The sequence below is a fragment of the Camellia sinensis genome, chromosome 5 (assembly GCF_055761805.1).
Source record: "Camellia sinensis isolate YWXY chromosome 5, ASM5576180v1, whole genome shotgun sequence".
In the NCBI taxonomy this organism is placed as follows: Eukaryota; Viridiplantae; Streptophyta; class Magnoliopsida; order Ericales; family Theaceae; genus Camellia; species Camellia sinensis.
Window position 1 is genome coordinate 109,437,436 of NC_138965.1, and position 17,461 is coordinate 109,454,896.

At 39.4% G+C, this 17,461-nt stretch overlaps 1 long non-coding RNA gene across 1 annotated transcript; it reads left to right on the forward strand.

The window, feature by feature from the left end:
• Positions 1–2,287: 2,287 nt before the first annotated feature.
• Positions 2,288–4,965, forward strand: LOC145790790 (uncharacterized). The gene is made up of 3 exons (XR_014329979.1): positions 2,288–3,709; positions 3,801–3,890; positions 3,996–4,965. It is a non-coding gene; the product is annotated as an uncharacterized LOC145790790 (long non-coding RNA).
• The last annotated feature ends 12,496 nt before the right edge of the window (positions 4,966–17,461 follow it).

Genomic DNA, 17,461 nt, shown 5'->3' on the forward strand with positions numbered 1-17,461 from the left:
CAAATCAATTTTATTCTTGAATCCCAAGAAGATAAAAAGTAAAAATAAATAAGTACATAAAGTAAACAAGGCTTTACAACAAGGCAAACTTTTCTTAATTTTTTTTTAAAAAAAATGTAATTTACAAATGTAAGATCTCATTGTCAAATTTCCAACCATAGTTTCCTGGCTTTACAGACTCTCTCTCTCTCTCTCTCTCTCTGACACACACACAAACACAAATTTGTACTGTACTTCAGTTTTAACCAGTATGAAGCACTGTCGTTAACGAAAAAATATTGACCTTCTCGGAATTTAAGAACAAAATTGAATTTACTTACAGACTTGCAATAAAAGTGCAACACTAACAGAGAGGATACGAAAGGCACTTGACCAGTCTTCAAGAGCCTGTCAAACGCCTTACAGATCCTCTCTGTCAGTTTTGCAATTCCAATGCAAATCTGTGAGCAAATCAATTTTATTCTTGAATCCCAAGAAGATAAAAAGTAAAAATAAATAAATAAATAAAGTAAATTACAAATATAAGATCTCTTTGTCAAATTTTCATCCATAGTTTCCTAGCTTTGCAGACTCTCTCTCTCACACACACGCATGCACACACCCACATAAATTTGTACTACATTTAACCAGTATGAAGCATATTTATGGGAAAAAATATATCATATTTATGAAAAAAATATTTAAAAAATTACTAAATACCAAAACTACAAAAAAATAATACGAAAATTCAAGGTAGCGTTTGGTAGAGTTTTGTAAATGTGATTTGAGAGTATGAGTTGTATTTTGAGTTTGTGTGTTGTGGAGTTATGATTTGAGTGTAGAAAATTTGTTTGGTAAAGAGTTTTGAAAATAGTTTTGGAAAAGAGGTTTGATTTGAGTGGGGAATTATTGATGTGACATTTGATATGTGATACAAAAATTTACAACTCATAACTAAACATACAATTCAAAATTATTTTAAAGCACATAAAAAATTTAAAAAATTTCAGAAAATATTTTTTCCGATTATATAAATCAATTGCAAAAAAAAAAATTACTGTTCCGGACAGCCGGACGACCGGCCGGACGTCCCCTTAGCAAAAATTTTGAAAAAAAAAACAGAACAAAAGAGCGGCTGAGACAGATTTGGTACAGAGCTCTCAGCAGAGCTTTTGAAACGTGATTACAAAATCTTAAACAAACATCATACTGAAACACAGGTGTAGAATCACGTTTCAAAAGCACAACCAAACACAGCCCAACACATTTTTTGAATTTTTAGACATTTATTAATTTTTTAAAATATTTTTATACAAATATTTTTACTTTTTAGATACATCTAATTTTTTTTAATATTTGTTAGAAAAAATTTAAAAATCACTAAATACCAAAATTACAGAAAAAATATATATAAAAATTCAATACATTTTTTATATTTTTGTATATTTATTAACTTTTTACAAATATTTTACTTTACCAAATTTAATATTTGTAAAAAAATTCTTTAAAAAATACATAAATACCAAAATTACAAAAAAATAATACGAAAATTCAATACATTTTTGTATTTTTGGATATTTATTAATTTTTTTAAATTTTTTTTTACAAATGTTATACTTTTTAAATAGATCTAAATTTTTTTTAATATTTGTAATCTTTAAAAAATCACTAAATACCAAAATTACAAAAAAAAAATATAAAAATTCTGTACATTTTTTGTACTTTTAAATATTTTTATTAATTTTTTAATCCTACAACTAATAATGCAAATCAAACATATGATTGAGATTATATATTTCCATATCCATTGCAAAACAAAAGTAGACATTAGGGAATTATTTATCTCACTAATCTAACTCATATTAGAGTTTCTCTATAAAGTCTTAAGGTAAGACAAACACAAGGTAGGCAATATTCAACAATATTACTCTAGTATAAATATGGACCGAGGTAGAGGGTACGAGACACAACTCTAATACCTATTCCTATATTTTTTTGTTTTCTCTCCATTTTCTCTTCTTCTCTCTAGCCCTAACCTTGATCTCACATATTCTATAATTCAGCTGGTAAGAGGATAAAACCCATCCTCCCTTTCGCATGATCTCACTTTCTCTTTTTTTCATTTGCTTCTCTCCCTAATTCGTGAGCTTCAGTCCTCGTGAAGATCCAAGGGATTCAAGTTCGAAATCACTGAGCCCTAGATCTAGAAGAAGATAAGAGGGATTCGAGGTGTTCCTTCTAATAAACATGCATTTTCTTTAATTCCTCCAACATTCAAATATGCATGCACTTGTTGCTTCTAATTGTGATTGTTCTTATCATTAATTTGTTTTCCTTTTGGCTAATTGTTCTTGTTGAATGACTTTCTTGAACCTTATTGCTTTCTTGAGGTGGTATTTTTGATTAGTCTGTAGTAAGTTTATGTTGTTTCTTTTCTTTCCCCTTTGTTGCAATTTGATGCATTTAAATTGTTAAATTATAGCTATGGAAAATAAACTAATGTCCTTGAGTTGGGCAAAACTTTTCCAACTTTCAAAATTATTTTGTTAACTTTCTTTTCTTGCCAATAAAACTAGGGGAAATTGCAAGTCAGTGGGACAGTTATAAAATAATTGCACTACAGATGGAATATTTTTTGGTCCTATTTTGACACAGTAAAGACTTGCACCAAACACATAATGGACTTGCACCACACACCTAGATGGTGTTTGGGAAGTGGGTTTTTATGTAGGTTTTTATTGGATAAAAAATTTTTGGTGTTTGGGAAGATAGTTGGGTTTTTATGTGGTTGGATGTGATGTTTGTGAGAGAAAAAGTGAAATGATTATGGGGTTGGATGTGATATTTTGTTTGGATATGTTTTTTTTGATTTTGTAAAAAGTTTGTCTTTTAGTGGAAAAAATGAGAAAAAAATTTGGAACCTAGGTTCCCAAACACCACCCTAGTAGACTTGCACCACCATGAAAATAAAATTATATTTCTATTGTTCCACTAAAGAGCAATTTCCCCATTAAAGTATCTCACGTTTGGTTGATGAAGATTATTTTAAATTTGAAATGGTAGAAAAGTGGGGTACCGCATTACCAATCTAAAATGAAAATTAAGTTTTCTGCCGCCAATAGGAGAGGTGTAGGGTTCAAAGCTCTACTAGGGCATGAATAACTCTAAAATTTATCCAAATGAATGAAAGATAACCAAACCAAGCCAAGCCTTAAGTCCCATCAACTGGGGTCGACTACATGAATCCTTCTTCTCCACGCGGCCTTATCAAAGACTATTTCGTTAGTCAAATTAAGTAGATCCATATCTTTATTTACAACGCTAACCAACGTTAATCTAGGCCTACCTCGTTTCCTAACACTTCCATCTGCTATTACAGCATCGCATCTCTTCACTACTGCCTTTTTTGGTCTCCGTTGAATATGGAAGCCTTATGAAAGGTTACCTGTGGACTTTCTTCCACTTCCTTTGAGGGGACAGGCCATCATAGGCATGTCCCGAACAATTCTTATTTGTTTTGAGAAGGCTGTCGATCATCGGCCTGACTTAAGCCCTGGGCAATTTGGTTTGGAGGAGGATTTTCAGTGTACTTTGACGGACCCTCTTGTGGAAATAAGAACCATATCTCGGGGTGGGCCAAAGGTCAACCGAGATTAGTCAAAATTTGGTGATTCTCATCGGTTTAATCAAGAGTGGGAAAGAAGACACATTTTATTAATCAACTATCAAGGTATATACACCGTTTATGTGGTTTTTTAAAAGTATGTTTACGTATAGCTGTAGTTGATTTTTATTGTCTACTATTATTTTCTCTAATGTAGTTGATGGGCCCAATCCTTCCACTTCTGAAATCCCCCAACAAACCTGCCTTTCACAACATCCACTGCCTCCTACATTTGTATATAATGAAGGTAATTATAAGCCCGCCATTCCACCCATGATTTCTACTATTCTTTTCTCTACAGCTCTATAACATTGAACTGTTTTTTGAATTTTGAATTTTCTATATAATGAAGGGCCCAATCCTTCCACTTCTGAAATCCCCCAGCAAACCAACCCTTCAGAACATTCGCCGCCTTCTACATTTGTATATAATAAAGGTAGTTATAAGCCTGCCATTCCGCCCACGATTTCTCTATAACTAGTCTATGATTATTTACAGCTGTAGTTGATACTCTTCTTTTCTCTACAGCTCTATAACATTGAACTGTTTTTTGAATTTTGTTGTAGGTGAAGAGAGTCTTTCTGATGTATTGGGACTCCGCACTAAACTTTAGTTTGGGAAGTGGGAACTTTTTAGGTTAACTGTTTTTTGAATTTTTTTTATGAACTGTTTTTAGGTGAACTATTTTTTGAATATTTTTTATGTTCTATATTTCATAGGTGCATTTGTTGGGGAAGGTGGTCTGGATGATGTAGCTACCGGGTCCACAACTCCCAATTCAACAGGTAGTTTGCAGCACTGTCAAGATAAAGTTTTCCTCTTCATTTTTGTTTGTCCTACTTTGTTGTTTGATTGATATAGTTTCTATAGTTTTAGTTTTGTTTGATTCATATATTTATAATGTTTTTAATTTTGATGTTCTATATTTCATAGCTGCCACTGTTGGGGACACTCAGCACAACTCACCACCACCGCTGACCCCCAATCCAACCGGTTTAATAGTTTGTTGCACTGTCAAGATAAAGTTATCCTCTTTTTTTTTTTTTTTTTTGGTCTTACCTTGTTTTAGTGGTTATGAGTTGTGAATTATTTATTTTGATTATGTGTATGTCCAAATTATTAGTCTATGTTAATTATTTATTTTTTATTGAAAGGTGTGCCTCGCTTCAATGAAGCGTGCACCTCACCTTGTGCCTAAGCCACAATGAAAAGTTTTGGAAGTGAGAACTTTTTAGGTTAACTGTTTTTTGAATTTTTTCGATGAATTGATTTTGGCGGTGTTTGGGAAGCCTAGGTAGAGGCTATTTTAGCCTCAACAATAAAAAAAGCCTTTTAGCCCCTTTAGGCCATTGATTTAAGAAAAAAAAAAAATAGCCCGACTGTGGGCTGTCACAGTGACAGTGTAAGACTGTCACTGTGACAGGTTGGTTAATTACAATTTTACCCCTCTAAATTAATTTTGAAAAATGTGATGTCATTTTAACTTCAAACATCATTTCAACACATTTTTCAATACACCAACTCAAATAAAAATCCATCCCATCTTCCCAAACACAAACTAAAATAGCCTACTAAAATAGCCAAAAAGCCTCAATTGAAGTATTTCATAAAAATGAACACTTACAATGGTCCGAACTCAGCCTCAGAGAGGTTTACAACAGCAATCTACTTGAATCTACTTGAAGCTACTCTTATGAATCGAAGTGCAGTGCGGGTATTTAAAGTGCAGGTATTTAAAGAACAGATATTTAAAGACTGGAAATGTAAAAGACTGGGAAAGAAAATATATGAAGTAAATGACTGATTTGTATGATCTGAGTCCGTCCTTTTTTTCTGGGGGCTGCCCTGCTATTTATACTCGTCAGTGATGACCTTCGAACTGCACTTCGAACCGTCGAACTGCTCCTCCATGATCGCTGATCATGCTTCCTTACAAGTAGCTCCATTACGCCATTACTGGCAGTTGAGCTTCCCTCTTGTACTTGAATTTGAATATGAGTAACCGTTGAAGATATGTCATCTTGCATCCCGTTATTGATCTAATGTTACCCAGATCATATGAGGACCAATATTTATTGCCACGTGTACGATCAGGATTAAAGGCTTGAATAACCTTCCTTTATTACCCTTACTCTGCCACGTGTCGAACTGTAACTGGCTTTTACAAAATATGTAGCCAACATTACCCCCCGCACTAATATACCCAATACTTGGTGATATTAGTGGATTACAGTTTTCCCGCGCCTCTAGAACGTGTATGGAGTCCAAATTCTGGAAACACAACCGTCATCCATTTGGTGATCATTTGCATTAACTCGTCGAACATCCCAATACCTTAGTATTCGAACAGGCTATGGCTGCATCAACTTCCCTTACTACTGATCAAGCATATGAAGAGCCTTTGAGTGATGTTATTCCCCCTCGAAAGAACCTCCACGCATTCATTAGCCACCTTTACCCGCCCTTCTCTATTCAGGTAATGGAGGCTTTTGCAGATTATAAACCTTTGGACTACGAACACATTGTCTGTAATCCCTTGGTTTACAAACTTACAGATACAAAGAGTTCTTCCCCTAAGCTCCCTTTGTATTTTGACCGAACTACTCTCAAGCCTTTGCTTCGACAAGTTGCAAATATGGACTTAGGAAACTCTTCTTCACAGACCTCTGCATGGGATGAAACTGTAACCTCTTCACCCTCTGGGGCTTCTGGCTGGACAAGCTGGTCAACTCATGAGACTTATGATTTAAGGGAGCGAATCAATCACCATTTTGTTGAGTTCACTGACCCCTTGGAGCTTCCCTCCTACGCTCGAAGCTCAGTAGTCTACCCTTACGTGCCCATTGACCTTCGACGTAGCTTGGAAGAGACTCTGCTTGTGGCTTGGTATACTTCTTCCATGCCTACAAAGATAATGCATCCTGCCCGGCGTCCAGAAGAAGCACAAGGGTACACCCCTTCATTCTTAGCCAAGAAGGCGAAGATTTGTTCTTCTGATTGGCTTGATTACATTAATGCCTTTGTTCCTTCTGCTCCCGTGCCATCTCCCATGATAGAGGCATCCACACCCTCTTCTGCATCTTCTGAGATAGAAACATCTACTCCCTCCCCTTTGTCTTCTGAAGCAGAGCCATCTACTCTCTTCCCATCTTCCGAAGCAGGATCATCTTCTCCTTCTCCTTCTCTCATTCTTTCCTGGACAGAGAAACTAAGACTTGCCCTTCCAATGGACAAAGTTTTTCCACCTTACCAACCTCCGTCACCCCCTTCTCCAGCCGAGCGAAAGCAAGCTCAACTTTTGCTCGCGGCTTTCTCCCACCTGCCCTTCAATGTTCTTGAGGATGACATTCCTCTTAAGAACTTTCAATGGGCTTGTGATGTCCTGACTAGGGGTCATGTCCTCAACCCTCTTGCCCAAGCAGAGCTTCATTTGTTTTTGGACCAACTCCCAGTGCTCCTCTACTGGCATCGGAATTCTAAGATCACCATCCAAAATCTGGATCAACTTTTATATCTCCGAATTCATGCCCAGTATGAAGCAGAGAATTTTATCGCGATGACTTCAGGAATAAAGATTCTGCGTACTGGGATGATTTGGTTATAGATGAATTGGAACAAAAATCGAGGGAAGAGGCTTTCGAAGCAAAGGCTGAAGCACTCTATTATGAAGTGAGGGCTCATCAGCTTATGCAACCAACTTTAGAAGAGATAGAAGAAATAATAAAGAAAGAACAGAAATTTATTGACCATTGCTGGACAAAATTTCATGACCTTGTTATTTATTCTATTCCTTATTTTTATGAGCTTGAATTTGAACCCAGATAGGGTTACTTAATGTAATCATCTTGGCTTTAATATAAACAAAGTCTTTCTGTACTTAACATTGTTTGACTCTGTTTCCTTTCATCTCTAAAAGCTAACTCATAACTTCGAATTGAACAATCTCATCCTTCGAGTCAATTGCTTAATGAAATACTAAAAGAACCAACATGTCTTATTCCAATTTGTGGAGTAAAATTGACAATTCTGGCCGATATCGTCTGGAATTAATGCTTTAAATTTTAACAATATTACCCCTCAAAGCCAATTACGACCAACATATGGTCATGGTTAATATAATCAATGGCTCGGGGGGTCCAGATTGCTGATATTGTTAGGGAGATATTGTTAGGGAGATATGTGGACCAATGGCTCGGGAGGTCCAGACTCCTATATACAGAAAACCATACCCAGAATGGGTAGATAGGGTACATGAATACCCAAGAGGATTCAGAATACCAGATTTTACTCTATTTTATGGAACTGGAAATCAGTCAACTGTAGAGCATATTGCTAGATTTTCTGCTCAATGCGATGAATTCACTAACCATGATTATATGAAACTGAGATTATTTCCAAATTCTCTGACTGGAGGAGCATTCGTATGGTATATCAACCTTACACCTGGGTCCATTCAAAATTGGCAACAGATGGAAGAGGCATTCCATGCCCAATTCTTCCAATCAGAGCCAGAAGTTTCCATGGCAAACTTGGCTAGATTGAGTCAAAGGCCTGAGGAAAAGGCTACTCAGTTTATTGCCAGATTTAAAAGGGCTCGAAATAAATGTAGAGTCATCCTGCCAGAGCCAGAATTCGTCAGATTGGCTCAAAATGGTTTAGAATTCAGGCTTCGAAAGAAGTTTGATTCAACTGAATTCAGAGATTTGGTCGAACTGACCTATAAGGTGTCTCGATATGAAGCATTATTAGAAGAGGAACAAGATCGAAATAATGCATCATATAAGACATTATAGAGATCCTACTTATGAAATAGATGCAGCAGAGATTGTAGGCAAAGAACCTGTAATCTGTGAAGCATTAATTCATAAGGATACAACTATAGACCAGCAGTTTAAAAAGAAAGACTTTCACAGAAAATACTCTTTCGATTTAACAAAAGCAGATGACATCTTTGATCATTTGCTCGCGGCTAATTTCCTTAAGTTACCTAAAGGAGTAAAACTACCATCTCCAGATGAACTAAAAGGAAAAGTATACTGTAAATGGCATAATTCTTGGTCTCACTCGACTAAAAACTGCATTGTTTTTCGAGACAGGATCCAAGAACAGATTCGAAAAGGAAGTTTGAAGTTCTCAGCTAAAACAGAAAAAGCCATGGGAATTGACAGGGATCCCTTTCCAGAAGTTGGAGAGGCAGCAGCCAATGTCATTAATCAGACTTCCAGAACTTGTCCTTGACAGAATTGGAAGAAGTCAATGTGCAGATGCACGTTGCTAATCAAACCAACATCAAGAAGAATACTAGAAGCCCACCAGTTATTGAACAAGGTTTCTCGCACCAGAGGGAACACTCTGATGAAGAATCACTGGATGATGATTCTTTAGAAACAGCGGTGATGCAGAGAATGTGCCCCAGGTGCAGACTCAGTTACAAGTGGTTGAAGGGGCTCCCAACTGATGGGAAGCAACAGGGATGTTCAGAGACGTCCTAAGTCAACCAATGCTTACAACAAAAGGCCGTATCCGGCTAGTGATAGGCAGAGACCACCAGTGGTTGAGCCTGTGGTGAACAGAATGCATGACAAAGGCAAGAAGCTCTTGCATGAATCCAGGCCACATAACTATTATAGAATGGAGAGTAGCCATTCTGAAAGAAAACTGGAGAGAGGTTCAGTTCATGGAATCAAAGCCAGAGATTGGCCCCCTAGACCAGTTTCACGCAGGACAAAAAATGGTCACCCTTATCGAAGGTCTGAATCAGATTCAAAACATGAGGACAAAACCAAGCACTTACCTTCACGGCCAGTTTCGAAGATGGCTTCGAAGGTGGAAAAGGGCAGATCAGCGTCTGAATCAGCAAGTTCATGGGTACCTGGAGTCCCAGACTGGTTTGTAATGCAAAACAAACCTAGAGAATTGCCTGTTCGAGGAGATGTTGTAAACCAAGGCAGGATGATCAGGCCTCCTATGGTGGCTCCGAATAACTGGGTGCTGCTTAAACACCCAAAGACAAGGGAACCAGACATGGTCCCAGTCATCTCAAGATCACAGAGAAGAAAAATTCAACACAGGTACACCCAGTATTAGAAAGATCTGAAGGAAAGTGGAGAAAATTCTTCACCAGTCAAAACGGAAGGGAGGAAGAACCCAAAGTCAGACTATGCTCCAAAGCCAGTTCCACAGAGCAAAGTGGTCTGCAGCCCAGAACAGTTGGCCAAGGTTCATTCTGAACTGAAAACCAGAGAGAAGGCTAGTTTGGTAGGGTTGGAGAAAGCTCTGATGGAGACAGATAGCGAGACCGAAGAAGAGATTAGCATAAGCCAGAAGAAAGAGGTCGTGGACGAAGAGATGTTCGAAGCCTTCATGGCTGAGCAAACGTTTCTGACTGAAGAGCCAGTTGAGAAAGATCCTTCGAAGGGATCAGTTAGCAATGAAATACCAGAATGCATCATGCAGGATGTTTCTGAGGGAGTCAACCAAAGTCACCAAGAGGGGGAACAAGTACAGCCAGCCATCCAGTTTGGCTCGTTTCCCCCAGTATCAGTGAACATGGTACACATACTACCACAGGAATTCCAAGCTGGAGATGAAAATCAGGAGGGGCAGGAAGCTGATCCAGTTCAGATCTCTAGTGAAGACTCGCAAGCAAGTATGATGCAAGATAATTTAAAAATGGTTACCCCGATGGAAGATGAATATGAAAGTGAGGAAGTGGTAAGCATCAATCTATCGTATCCATTTGAGTACCCCTCGGATTCAATGACGCAGCACGTCAGGCCTTTGTACATCAAGGCTTTCTTTGATGGTCCTGATAGACAATGGGGCAGCAGTAAACCTACTCTCGAAATCTTCTTTGAAGAAACTAGGAAAAAAGAATCCCAGGTTGATACCAACCAGCACAACCATTGCTGGTTTTGCTGGAGATAAGCAAATGGCTCAGGGGATTCTACCCATTAATTTAAGTGTGGGAACCAGGGATTGTATGACAGCATTTTTCGTAATCGACAGTAATGCTAAATACAATGCTTTGCTTGGAAGGGATTGGATCCACACTAACAAATGTGTGCCTTCTCTACATCAGAAAATCATGATGGCTTTAGGCAATGGAGAGACAGAGGAAATCGATGCAGATCCTCAACCCTTCATAGCCTGTGCAGACTTTGCGGAGGGTAAATTGTATATTGAGGGAGTGACACCGCTCAGTATACTGATGAAAGATGACAGTTCAGCCGAAGTGACGGCTGATGAGGAGGTGACATACCTGAAGCACTTAGTCCAAGAAAGTGCTGATGAAGAGGTTGTCCTTAGAGATGACAATGATGCCTGATTATAGGCAAAGAGAGGAACCACAAGAAGCCAAGTACTTGGCTTTGATTAAATTTTCAGCATTGGATATAAAAGCAATAGTCCAGAAAGTTCAAGAGTAAGAGAGAGAGGCCATGATAATTGGCTGCAAACAGCAGAAGCAACAGGCTAGAGTCTTGAACCTAAATGGCTGCAAACAGCAGAAGCATGTGCCTGGAGTTAGAAGGCATAGATGAAGCCAGAATCCTGGCTTTGAATAGCATTCTTTTCCAAAAAAAGAAAGCAGCCAAGAATTATAATAAGAAAGTTAAACACATTGGCTTTGATGAAGGTGATTTGGTATGGAAGACAATACTCCCAATTGGGATTAAAAGCCATAAGTTTGGCAAATGGTCACCTAACTGGGAAGGACCATATCAAATTCATAGGGTTCTGCCTTTTAGAGCATACCATTTAAGAAATTTGAATAGTTATGTACATCCCAAAAGGATTAATGGCAGATATTTAAAACCTTATTTTCCAACCATTTGGGAAACACAAGGGATAGAGTGAACACCATATGCAAAAACACAAGCTTGCTCAAATGATATACAAAATATTGTGCTTTCATAAAGAATCAAGTACATTGTGCCACAAATTGGCCCAAAAATCATTACAATACTTTAATTGTTTTTGTACAATAGCTTTCCTATTGCTAAGGGAAGGAAATAATTGAATAGCTACAGCCATGTCTTCTTTTCGATCAGCCAGCCCTTGATTGGTGATATGCAGTTTCTTATCAGTTCGAACCAAGGCTTGGTTTACTGCGGCTAACTCCTCTTCAAGCTGAGCTTTCTTCTCCAGAAGTTGGACTCGAAAGTGGGAGGCAAAAAAGTGTTGTTCTTTCAGAGTTGATACTTCAGTATGCACTTGAGAAACAAAACTCTGGTCCTTAGCCAGCTTCTCATCCGCAGTCTTAGCAGCATGGCAAATGTTGAGATAAAAATCAATAGTAGCTGCAGCCTGAGATAGATGACTTGAGACACTCATGGCAGACTGCTCAGCAATGTTACAGCATTGAAGGAACCCATTCCTGATGATAGGCCTTTGTAGAGCCTCGAAGGGGATCCTTGAAAAAGAAGTCAACAGTTGCAAGCATGTGTCCAAATCTACTGAAGGTGCAAAAGGCTTGTTGCTGGAGGAAGGAGAACTCTTGAAAATTTCCAGTAGGGAGTCAACCAAGGCTAATGGCTCAGCTTCAGCAGTAGAGGTGGGAGAGGTAGAAGGTATGTCAAAGAGACTAGCTAGTCTTCCTTCAAAGATGTCTACCTCGTCCCTTGACATGAAGGGCATAGAGAGTGTTGTGGTGGAAGACACAAAGGGCTGCATAGGGATGGGAGAAACGGATGGAGCATCTTTGGCAGCCTCTATGGTCTTGGCCACCAGCAAATCAAGTGAAAAGGGGCTAGAAGTGGGCATTGGTGATGAGCCATGAATTGAAGAGCTACCAATGTCCTCTGTGGAAGAATCAACTGCCCCTGGGAATGGAGCAGCAGTTGGAGTTTCTGTAAGGGACGAAAAAAGAGCAAGGCTCAAAGGAAAAGTAGACTGAGGTAGGTCACGAGCCAAAAAAGGGAGGTATGGCTTTAATCCAAGAAAAGGAGATGCAGGAATACTGGGACTTAAGGAAGGTACGTCAAATATAGGCTTTGGAAGTGGAAGTACGATTCGAACAACCCTGACGTTCTGCATTTGATCAACCTCAACCGAAATTGAGGAAGGCCTTATTGGAAAGGTGAGTGCAGTAGTTGTCGCTGCAAAAGGAAGAAATGCAGAACAATGTTAAACTTCAATACCACAAGCTGACAAAGTAAAAAAACAGCAGAGGTATGAAAGAAATTACTTGTTCCAGAGGCACTGGTACTGATGGGAGAACTGCGGAGAGAATAGTGTCCAGCAGTCCGTTGTTTTCTGGCTAGTTCCCTTTGCAATGCATCAGCAGCAGTAGCTCTCTCTCTTAAAATTTGTTGTTGCCGTCTTTTCTCAGCCTTTTCAAAGACGACTATGGCTTTGGAATGTTTTTGTTCCACGACCTTGGCGGCTACCTCACGGAGAGGATCTTCAATCAAGGCAGTAGTTGAAGTAGTCATTTTCCTTCTCTTTCCTATTGCTTGGGCAATTGTCTCAGAATCAGAATCCTCATCAAAGTTGGAAGGGGAGATATTAAACTCAGAAGAAGAGACAGTAATCTTTCTTCTCTTTTTTCTTTGAATTGGCATTGTCTGCTCCTCAACAGTTTTCTCAGCTCCTTCAGCCTGAGGTTCGGATTCCTTAAAAATAACCTCCTCCTCTACTTCCCTAGTGGTTGTCTCTTCTTGGGACAAATCAATTACCCTTTTTCTCCTCATCAAGGGTGACTCATGCTCTTGATCTTTTGCATCTTCTTTTTCTTCTTCTTGCACCTTAATTGTTTTCTTCTCAGGCTCAAGCAGTCTCCGCTTTTTTTGTTTCTGATCACCTTCAACTAAATAAACTTCCATATTACTCACCCACCAACTCTGATATCTCTTCAAAAAGGTGCCTTGAGGTATGAAAGGGATGTACTCAAAAGTGGCCAAATCATCCATAAACTTGAAGGTTGCCTCTTCTAGCCTTGACTTTCGAACCTTCAAATCTCTCTTGGTCAGAGTTAGGTTGGTGTTGCTGCAGAGAGGTATTGGAACTCCTTGTGTGAGGCCAAATTGTCTAGCAAATTGAGCAGGACAATAAGGCTCAGCTATGCATTTATAGGCTCTGGGGTTGGTGGTCCCAATAAACAGTTCTCTGGGGATCAGTAGGGAAGCCCACATGTCTTTATGAATAGGCAAGGCACAGAGCCTGTCACTGAGGAAGTGATTCAACCAGGCTGGACCTATGCTAGCTTCGAAGGGACGGAAACGGTGATCAGGAAGAGCAACTGGTAGTTGATGAAAGAAGGAGAAATAAAAGGCAAAAATAGCTGGATAAAGTGAAGCATTGGCTAGTTTTATGCCATGAGTGAGAGAGTGTAGCCCAGAAAATTTAAGGCATTTGGATTGTAGTTCAGTAAAATAGGCAAAGAGCCAAAGCTGAAGGATCCAAAATGGTCCCCCTTGACTAGCATCTAAGGGTTTCTCACAAAAGAGGGAACAAACTCTATATACATGACCCAGAATGTATGGGGCTAAGGCTACTCTTTTCTGCAAAACCAAGGCTTTGGCAAGAGGGGCAAATTCAGGCATGATTCTTTGGGAGCAGATGCAGAAAAGAAATTTGCAAAGCCAATATAATAAAAAGGAAAAGAATTCCCTATCAGTTACTGGACCCACTCTTTTGTTCTCGGCTCTAACAAAATCACTGTAAGATGAATTAAGAGAGGGGAGGGAGAAAGGGACTGCAAAGTCAGGAAAATCTGGTGTGATGGGGGTACCAATGGGGGATACTCCTAATAGATGGCAAATATCAAGAACAGTGGGGGCCATCATCCCACATCTGAATTGAAAGAAATTGAAGACGGGGTTCCAAAAGCACAAAGCAGTAGGAACTAGGAAAGGGTCCTCTGAGATAGTTACCCTAGATAGTCGAAGGGCATCGAGGAGGCAGAGCTCTTGGAGATCCAGTGTCTTAGCAGGAATGATCCGATCATACCATTCTTGCCATTCCGGTCTTATCGTGGGCCAGCATCGATGAGGACGATTGCTTTTCCAGTTCTTCCAGTCAAGGCCACCTTCATAAAGGAGACGTTGGTCCACCAGACGCGGATAAAAGGTTGGAAGCTCAGTAAGGACTTCCTTGAAAATTGGTCCGAGCACGTAGTTCTGCTGCTCATGATGACGAGGGACGAAGATACGCCCATCGATAGCACTTTTCTCTCCAGCCTTGTACTTCTCACATTCTGCGTCAATAAGCCTCTTCAAAGCTAAAGATGAGCCTACGCGCTCTGGGGTTAGCACTTTTTGTGAAGAAGAAGCCATTGATGATACACTTTTCAGAAGATGAAGACCGAAGCAAAGAGGAACCAGTAGAGAGAAGGGTTTGTAAAAGGCAAGAGATTTCGGAACACGAAGCGAGAGGGTTTTAAAATCTGTGTCCGAAATTATACCCCGTGAGTCGTTAAGTATTAAAAGTACGAATGCGAGGAATCTCTTCCAATATTGATAGTTTTGGAGGGAAGAGCTTATTCCGGGATTAGAGCCAGCATCGAAATGAAATATTTGGCTTCGAAGACAAGATGCTGGCGCCAAAAAATCAAATAACAACGGCTTCGAAATACATAAGCCGGCTTCGAAGCCCATTATATGTGTAAAGGTGCTAAATTGCTTGATTATTGGTCTATTTCAAAGGGTTTAAAGACCTGTTTAGGGATTATGAATCAAAGTAACGACTTTCGGAGCAAACCCTAGTATTCTTTGAGTATGAGAAACACTGTTTAAAGCATCAAAACCAATTGTTGGTTTTTTATACATATTACTCTTCGGAAAAAAAAAATGATCAATTTTAAATTGATTGATTATATTAACCATGACCATATGTTGGTCGTAATTGGCTTTGAGGGGTAATATTGTTAAAATTTAAAGCATTAATTCCAGACGATATCGGCCAGAATTGTCAATTTTACTCCACAAATTGGAATAAGACATGTTGGTTCTTTTAGTATTTCATTAAGCAATTGACTCGAAGGATGAGATTGTTCAATTCGAAGTTATGAGTTAGCTTTTAGAGATGAAAGGAAACAGAGTCAAACAGTGTTAAGTACAGAAAGACTTTGTTTATATTAAAGCCAAGATGATTACATTAAGTAACCCTATCTGGGTTCAAATTCAAGCTCATAAAAATAAGGAATAGAATAAATAACAAGGTCATGAAATTTTGTTCAGCAATGGTCAATAAATTTCTGTTCTTTCTTTATTATTTCTTCTATCTCTTCTAAAGTTGGTTGCATAAGCTGATGAGCCCTCACTTCATAATAGAGTGCTTCAGCCTTTGTTTCGAAAGCCTCTTCCCTTGATTTTTGTTCCAATTCATCTATAACCAAATCATCCCAGTACGCAGAATCTTTATTCCTGAAGTCATCGAACTCTTCGATAAAATTCTCTGCTTCATACTGGGCATGAATTCGGAGAGATAAAAGTTGATCCAGATTTTGGATGGTAATCTTAGAATTCCGATGCCAGTAGAGGAGCACTGGGAGTTGGTCCAAAAACAAATGAAGCTCTGCTTGGGCAAGAGGGTTGAGGACATGACCCCTAGTCAGGACATCACAAGCCCATTGAAAGTTCTTAAGAGGAATGTCATCCTCAAGAACATTGAAGGGCAGGTGGGAGAAAACCGCGAGCAAAAGTTGAGCTTGCTTTCGCTCGGCTGGAGAAGGGGGTGACGGAGGTTGGTAAGGTGGAAAAACTTTGTCCATTGGAAGGGCAAGTCTTAGTTTCTCTGTCCAGGAAAGAATGAGAGAAGGAGAAGGAGAAGATGATCCTGCTTCGGAAGATGGGAAGAGAGTAGATGGCTCTGCTTCAGAAGACAAAGGGGAGGGAGTAGATGTTTCTATCTCAGAAGATGCAGAAGAGGGTGTGGATGCCTCTATCATGGGAGATGGCACGGGAGCAGAAGGAACAAAGGCATTAATGTAATCAAGCCAATCAGAAGAACAAATCTTCGCCTTCTTGGCTAAGAATGAAGGGGTGTACCCTTGTGCTTCTTCTGGACGCCGGGCAGGATGCATTATCTTTGTAGGCATGGAAGAAGTATACCAAGCCACAAGCAGAGTCTCTTCCAAGCTACGTCGAAGGTCAATGGGCACGTAAGGGTAGACTACTGAGCTTCGAGCGTAGGAGGGAAGCTCCAAGGGGTCAGTGAACTCAACAAAATGGTGATTGATTCGCTCCCTTAAATCATAAGTCTCAGGAGTTGACCAGCTTGTCCAGCCAGAAGCCCCAGAGGGTGAAGAGGTTACAGTTTCATCCCATGCAGAGGTCTGTGAAGAAGAGTTTCCTAAGTCCATATTTGCAACTTGTCGAAGCAAAGGCTTGAGAGTAGTTCGGTCAAAATACAAAGGGAGCTTAGGGGAAGAACTCTTTGTATCTGTAAGTTTGTAAACCAAGGGATTACAGGCAATGTGTTCGTAGTCCAAAGGTTTATAATCTGCAAAAGCCTCCATTACCTGAATAGAGAAGGGCGGGTAAAGGTGGCTAATGAATGCGTGGAGGTTCTTTCGAGGGGGAATAACATCACTCAAAGGCTCTTCATATGCTTGATCAGTAGTAAGGGAAGTTGATGCAGCCATAGCCTGTTCGAATACTAAGGTATTGGGATGTTCGACGAGTTAATGCAAATGATCACCAAATGGATGACGGTTGTGTTTCCAGAATTTGGACTCCATACACGTTCTAGAGGCGCGGGAAAACTGTAATCCACTAATATCACCAAGTATTGGGTATATTAGTGCGGGGGGTAATGTTGGCTACATATTTTGTAAAAGCCAGTTACAGTTCGACACGTGGCAGAGTAAGGGTAATA